Source organism: Vombatus ursinus, unplaced genomic scaffold (assembly GCF_900497805.2).
Source record: "Vombatus ursinus unplaced genomic scaffold, bare-nosed wombat genome assembly UNPS02014809.1, whole genome shotgun sequence".
NCBI classification, from domain to species: domain Eukaryota; kingdom Metazoa; phylum Chordata; class Mammalia; order Diprotodontia; family Vombatidae; genus Vombatus; species Vombatus ursinus.
In genome coordinates, this window is record NW_020954587.1 from 13,032,684 (window position 1) to 13,040,029 (window position 7,346).

Consider the following 7,346-nt stretch of genomic DNA (forward strand, 5'->3'; position numbering starts at 1 on the left):
TCTATCTATCTATCTATCTATCTATCTATCTATCTATCTATCTATCTGTCCATCTACCTATATAAATATATGCGTGTGATTATTTATATAATGTGTTCCCCAACTCCATTAGAATGCATTCTCCTTGAGGGCAGAGACATGTTTTTGTCTTTCTTTGTACCCCGGCACATGGGAAGCACTTTATAAATGTTTGCTGACTGACTGCTTGACTGTATCTTATCGTCTTAGAGATTTTTCTGGGACACCAAGAGATAAGTGAATTGCCCATGTTCATAAAGCCAGTATATGTCAGAGAGAGGACATGAACGCAGGTCTTCTCAGCTCCAAGACCAGTCCTCTACCTCTATGCCATGCTTTCTCTCTTCAAACTTCTTAAAGGATGTAATTTTTAAAACAAACACTTTAGCAGTGTTGTTTTTTTAAGTCCTGTTTCCTAATAGAGTTAAACTTAGTTTTGCCATGAAATAATTGTGTATTACTTCAAGTTGTATATTTGGTATTTTCCAGCAAAAAAACATTACAGTATGTATTTTCCCCATGTTACTATTGTAAAACCTGTATAATTTTCTAAAAATTACCCCAAATTATTCAGTCGTAACAGCTAGATAAAAACAGACTCACAACAAACTTAGTTCAGCATTCTTTTTGTCAGTCTTATTCCCAGTTCCTCTCTTGTTGAGGTTCATCTCTTTTGCAAGATTTTCTTGTCATCATTCGCACTATGGACTAAGCCAGCATAGAAAACAATGAATGGGGGTAATAGGCACAGAATATTGGGTGACAGTCTTAGAAACCTGGGCTTAACCTATGCCACAAGGAAGCTTGGTCACCTTGAATACTACACATTCAATGTAATCACACTGCCTCTGTCAGAGCATAAACGTAGTCACTGAAAGGATCTGATCTTGTGTGCTCTTGTTGTACAAAGGGATAGTACACCTTAGCCTAAAACTCTAACGTCTTGAGATGTTATATTTTTATAAAAAAAAAATATGGCAGGCTGATGGTATGTTGATGATTGCCATCAAGGCCACATTATTTAGGAACATTTAAATAAACTTTTGGCTTTATTTATTATTTCCAGAGTTTAGTGTGTGTTTTGAAGGTACTGTCAGTCAGGATATGCTGAGCATATACTATGTGTCTACCACTATGATAGGTGCTAATCACTCTCTTCTGGATTTTTCTTCTTAAATGCTTGGTAAATACAACAGCCACTCTCATTATTATCACCTTGAGATATGGCATTTTATCTAAAGTAAAAAGTGTAATGATGGTTGTGAAGGGCAAAGAGGTATATATAAAGGCATTTATGCTGTCAAAAGCACAGAGTTTTAGTGAGAGGATATTTGGTGTAATAGAAATAGCGATGACCTAGGAGTCAGGAAACCAGGGTTCCAGGCAGCACTCTGTTATCTGTTATATTTTGTGACCTTGGACACAAATCCCTCTGAGTTTCAATTTCCTAACCCGGAAAAATAGGGGACATTGGTCTAGAGGTTTCTAACGTCCTTCCCAGCTCTAACATTCTGTAATAACAGAAATGTGACCATATTCTATGATTTATCTGTCCAATTTGTAGTAGGAAATAATTTTGAAATTAGCAAAACTCTTTTTTACAACCTGAGTTGATTAACTGAGATTTTTAACTTAACATTCCCCAATAAGAAAAACATGTGACTATGATCTATATTCCAATTCTCCAATATGAGATATAGAAGACTATCCTGTCTTATTTGAGTGTAACAGAACTATAAGTGTATAGCCCACTGAGCAATTTGATGGAATCCAGCAAGGAAACCCTTGGTTACTATCATGCATTTGCCACTAAAGTTCCCAACCAAAGGCTATAGTTACATTAAGAGTAAGGGACTTTATGAATGAAATGTCAACTCAGAAAGAGGCAAGATGTTGAGGCCTCAGATGAAAATTAATTATTGGTGCTGTAATGCTTTGGTACATGAAAAGACCTTTTCAGAACTTGTCCCATTTGCTTATTACCATAGCCCAGCATAATCTTTAAGATTCCTAAGTATTTATGTTTCATCCAGAGTTTATTTCCTCCCCACCACCTTCTAAACAGAAAAAGAAAATTTGACAAAAGAGAACTCCATTAACTGTTTTTAATTTACAAATACATTATTATTTCTTTTTTGACAATCCAGTTTTAACAGCTTTTTATTGTGTAATAGACTTCAGTGAGGACATTATTATAATAAGATTAACAGCAATCTGCTCTGATTGAGGAGTGGGAGATTAGAAAAGGAGCAGATAGTTATGTATAATCTAAAAGTAATTTCTTTTTGGCTTTGGAAAAGAGTCAAACTCTGGGACCAGTCTTTCTATTTGTTAGCTGCCTGGGAACCTTCAGGTGCCTAAAAGGGAGGCGACCTTAAGTCTTCATACATGAAGTATCAAACCTTCTCACAGAAAGTCAAAAGTTGAGCATAAACATGGGTTAGCCCTCTGCACTATACTAGTTTCATTAACCGTCAGAGAAAGGTGCAAAATTCAACTTCTGCACTTAATTTGTATATTTTCCACTGTTTTCAATTGTTTTCCACCATTAATGTTCCCCTAATGCTTTAAGATTTACAAAGTGCTTTCTTCACAACAAACTTGTAGGGTAGGCGATAGAAGCATTATCTCCATTTTACAGATGAGGAAACTGACAAGTGACTTGCCTAGTCACATAACCAGTAACTGGAGCCAAACTCAGGTTTCTCCTTCCTCCAAATTCAGCATTCCTTCTACAAAAATCACACTAATAGTAATAATTCAGTGTGGGGGGGGGGGGAAGACATAAACTCTAAAGTAAATTTGTCACCCTAAATAATCTGGAACAGGGTAAAGTGATCCCCAAGCGCTTTAGATGTTCATCTGTTATCAATCAGTACAAGACTGCCATATCAGTAGCTTTTTGTGGGTTAGCCTGAATATCTTGCTTATATTCAGTCCTTCATAAAATGTCCCAAAATAATAAAACACAGATCCACTATAAGTATTCTTTTTAAAGGAGTTATTGAATTCCAGGGAGAGTGGTGGCCAAAGATAGCATTCCTTTCTTTGGGAGCTAGCTATTTAATGACTGGCCTCTTTGCTCTTCTTTAATAAGCAAGGAGGATGTCATGGATAATGATGTAGGTCATAATGCAGAATTGGTTGCAATGGATATTATATCACATTTCTGTAAATTAGTTGGGAAAAAGTCTTGAGGAAAAGTATAAAATACTATTTTCTAGGTACCTTACAATGGCTTACTCTTGCTAAGTAGTCCAAAAAATCTGGTAGGAATACACCATTAAATTAATGGTAGAAGTGGCAAGATTTAGAAGATGGTCCTCTTCTCAACTAATGGACAAGGACATCAAAAGAGAAGATTCCATATACTCTAACTTAATTAAGTAATTCCATATTCTTATCTTTTGATAGTTTTAAAATTCTTAAAAATTTTGTGAGTTTTGACCAGCTCCCACAATAAAACATATTCAAAAGGGGGCTATTACCTTAACATGTAAAATCTAAACACTGAAACCATATTGCTGACAGCAAATTGGTATTAATTATTGTAGTAAGAGTAATATCTGCCAGAAAGGCTAGACTAGTTTTTCCTCAGCTCAAAGTCTCTCCTGGCTAAGCCACTGCCATAGGTTTCTTGCAGCTAAAATATAATAAACAAAAACCAAAAAACAGAGAGAAGGAATCAGCAGTTTCCTCTCTCAGGCTTTTGACCAACTGACCCGCACGGCTAACACAGAGACAGGTAAGGCCCAACGTGGCCAACAGGACCAAACGAATCAATGCAGTCAATTTGCTCAATATGCTTTCACTACTTTGGCTTTGTAAACTGAATTTGTTAACCCTTGATGGTTTACTAGCATTTCACTTAATTCCAATGTGAACCTGAAGCCTCAAACCAGACTGAATCAGGGCCAGTCTACAACAATCGGTAATATTTGTCGGTATTCTACTGGAATGACCTCATTGAAGAAAGTAAAGGGAGATGTGGAGGAAAATGAATCCTGTTGGCCTCCATGCCTCTGGTGGAGCTGACTGAACACTCTGAGATGGCCGCCATTGCTCTGAGGAGATTAGAAATCTATGGGAATTGAGCAAATAGAGGTAGATAAGACTGTGTGCTATGTCTTTAAGAACCATGTCCTGATGATGATAAATGCTATAAACTGTCATTTGCCTAATTTACATAACTTTTGTTTCGGGGAGATTGTGATTTGCATGCCAACCAGCTATAGTAGGCTAGAGACAGAGGTGTGCTGGAGCCAGCTCCAAGTAGTTCAGGAGAGCCAATTGTAAAATTTTCTGTGTGATCATTTACACCTTGGAAATTAGCAATCTACAAATCAGGGCTTGATTTGTTGCTTTGTTGATTGTTTAGAGATGGAGAAAATGTCAATAATGCACATTAAACTTAAAAGTGTGTCCTGCTTACTTTTTTTTTCTTTTTGGAGAGCCAGTTGTAAACATTTGCCAGCACTCCTTTGACTTGGTCCCTCCCTAAAGAATAGAATTAGGAGATTGTCTTAAGACAATCTCAAGCTGAAAGAACTGCTTGGGACTCTTGAATTTAGTACTTGGGAGGTCATTGAGAACTACATGAACTTTGTTGGCACTCTTTAGTGCAATGAACCAGGGGAGGCACTTGAAAGGACAATGCTTGAGCTTTCCCAGGAGCCCGGAAACCTTTCAAGAATTGTGCCAAATGTATCCCCAGTTGATTTATTAGGGACAAGGGGATGTGGAGCTGCATGAGTTTTAAAAGTTTAAAAGGAGAGACAGCTTACACTCTTGATCCTATAAGCAGTGGTGTCAAACTCAAACAGAAATGGACCCCTTCTTACATGTTGACTTAGAAAACCATAAATTAACATTATTTATTTTGTTAAACATTTCCCAGTTACATTTTAATCTGGTTCAGGTTACTTGTAATAGGGAGTAGGGAGTTTGGCTATAAATGTTAACCTTAAATCTTGCAGAGAGGGTTAGGTGAGGGGCTCCCTTGTGCAATCCTCAAAATAGAGAGGTAGCATCAGTGCCCCTGACAGCATAAAGAGCAGAGCTTAGGCCCTAGCAGTAGCAGCATCCAACATAGGGAGGCAATAGCAGTACCTATGGTGGTGTTGTTTAGAATAGGAGTCTAGTGCTGGGCCCAGAACAGGTCACACCACTAGGCCTCTGTGTGAGGGATTGTCTGATGTTGGCTACTGCCAAGTGGAGGTTGTGGCAACATGGGGTGGGAACTGGGTATTAGGAAGTAACTGGAGCTCACGCTCCTGAGGCAGGGGGCAGTGCTATGTGGAGCTGTGATAAGCTGGGGAAGGAACAGGATACAAGGAAGTAGCCGGAGCACTTGCTCCTGAGGCAGGGGGCTGTGCCACGTGGGAGTGGGGCGGCAGAGAACGAGTTCCCTTTGTCTAGTCCTCTCCCTAGGTGCAACACTAACCCCAGACGTCTCCTTCCTGTGTCTGGGCCTGACTTCCTGTGTCACGTACTCTCCCTTTGTCTATGCACTAACCCCAGAAGCCTCCTTCCAGTATCTAGGCCTCACTTCCTGTGCCACGTACTCTCCCTTTGTCTAGCGCTAACCCCAGACATCCCCTTCTGGTATCTGATCCTACAACGAGTCACTAATGGGCGGGCTGAGGAGAAGGGACGAAGAAGGTACTTAAGGGACAGTAGGGATCGGAACGTGCTCGCTCTTGCTCCTGCTCGTGTGCGTGTACTTTCCTGCCTGGCCTTGCTGTGATGATCATTGAATAAAATTCAGGTGTTTGCACCTCCCGATTGGCTCGTTTCTGTGTTCATCCGGGTGGGCTCCGAGGACCAGTGAGTATGACCCTGCTTGCCTGCTCTTGCTAGAAAGAGAGTGTGCGGTTTGGACCGGCACACCTCTGCATAGTGCGTCAGTGCTAAGGCCCCACCTGCCACAGTGCTCAGTCAACGCAGGGGGAAATTCTCAGGGCTCAGCATAGTAAGTGGGTACTCAGAGCCTGTCATTTGGCAAAGGTGGGCCCAGCATAACACTTTGTTTACTGTGATCTGGAACTGATAGGGAGACACAGAGACAGGTAAGGCCCAAGGAAGAATTCAGTGGTTAGAATGTTTAAGAGAGAGAGAGAGAGTCAATATATGTGTTGAAGTTTCCTAGTATGGGTCTGTTAATTTTGCTACTAATACTGCACAGTACATAGTGATCATTGGACAGTTCCTTCTGAAGGAGGGCTTGAAGGTGGTATTGAGAGGTAGCTTGCATCCTTGCAACGGGGAAGAGGTGAAACTGTCTACCCATTCCCCAGAGAATAAGAGCAATATTGGCAGCAGAAGTCTGTATATAGTCAGATAATTCATATTTATACCCACTCCACCCTACTCTTCATCATGGGGCTCCCAATGAAGGGGAGTTCCTGGCTGGAAAATTTTAAAAAAATGAAAAATGAAAAAAAATAAGGCAATACTCATTATCAATGAGACAGGTGGCATACAAAAGAGCAAGACCACTTCTTCATGTGAGAGAAGGGTGAAGGAGGAGATAGTGGTAAAAGGCATATAAGTGATATGAGATGGAAAAGAGGAAGCTCACATCAAATGACCTTGAATTTTTTCTGTAAATTATGAGACAAGGTTCTCAGCTGAGAGGGTGGGAGGAAGGGAAATCATGGGAAGTTTGAGGAAGGATGAAAAGATTTGAAAGAGCTACTGTGGGGAGTGTGATAGTGAGTTGATAGGGGAGACATAATAGGATTGCCTAGCAGAAGTGAGGGACTAGTTGAAGTTGTGTGACATAAATTATGTGATTTTCTTTACCTTCATTCAGCAGCACATGTCTAGAAGCAAAAAGGTGAATGGTGCAAGTAATCCAAGGCTGAGACTTGACAGGGTGTAGTCAGCAGCAAAATGATAAGGGGACTAAGAATTCAAGAGAGGAGGACAGTATAGAATTGAATTTGTTCACCAAGGAGTCAAGATGGAACAAAGAAGAGAGAGCAGAGACAACCTGGAAGAGAACTGAGGAGTCAAGGGATTAATGAGGATGAAGATTAGGGTCTTTTAAGGGAAGGCAGAAGCAGAAATGAAAAGTCAATAGATTATGGTCAAATTAAGGGGATTTTGGAATTCTTGAATGTGGAGATGGTACATTTGTGGGTGATGGCAACATTAAGTGTATGGCCATTTTTGTGTATGGCTGAAGTAGGGTAGAGAAATAGGTTATGGAAAGTCAATAGAAGGAGGAATTGAGTGGTTAGAATGTTTGTGAGAGAGAGAGAGAGAGAGAGAGAGAGAGAGAGAGAGAGAGAGAGAGAGAGAGAGAGAGAGAGAGAGAGAGAGAG

The 7,346-nt window shown here is 40.1% G+C and overlaps 1 protein-coding gene across 3 annotated transcripts in view; it reads left to right on the plus strand.

Moving 5' to 3' along the window:
- MRAP (melanocortin 2 receptor accessory protein) overlaps positions 1 to 7,346 on the plus strand; it is a 24,836-nt gene that overhangs the window by 503 nt on the left and 16,987 nt on the right. The window lies entirely within an intron of this gene.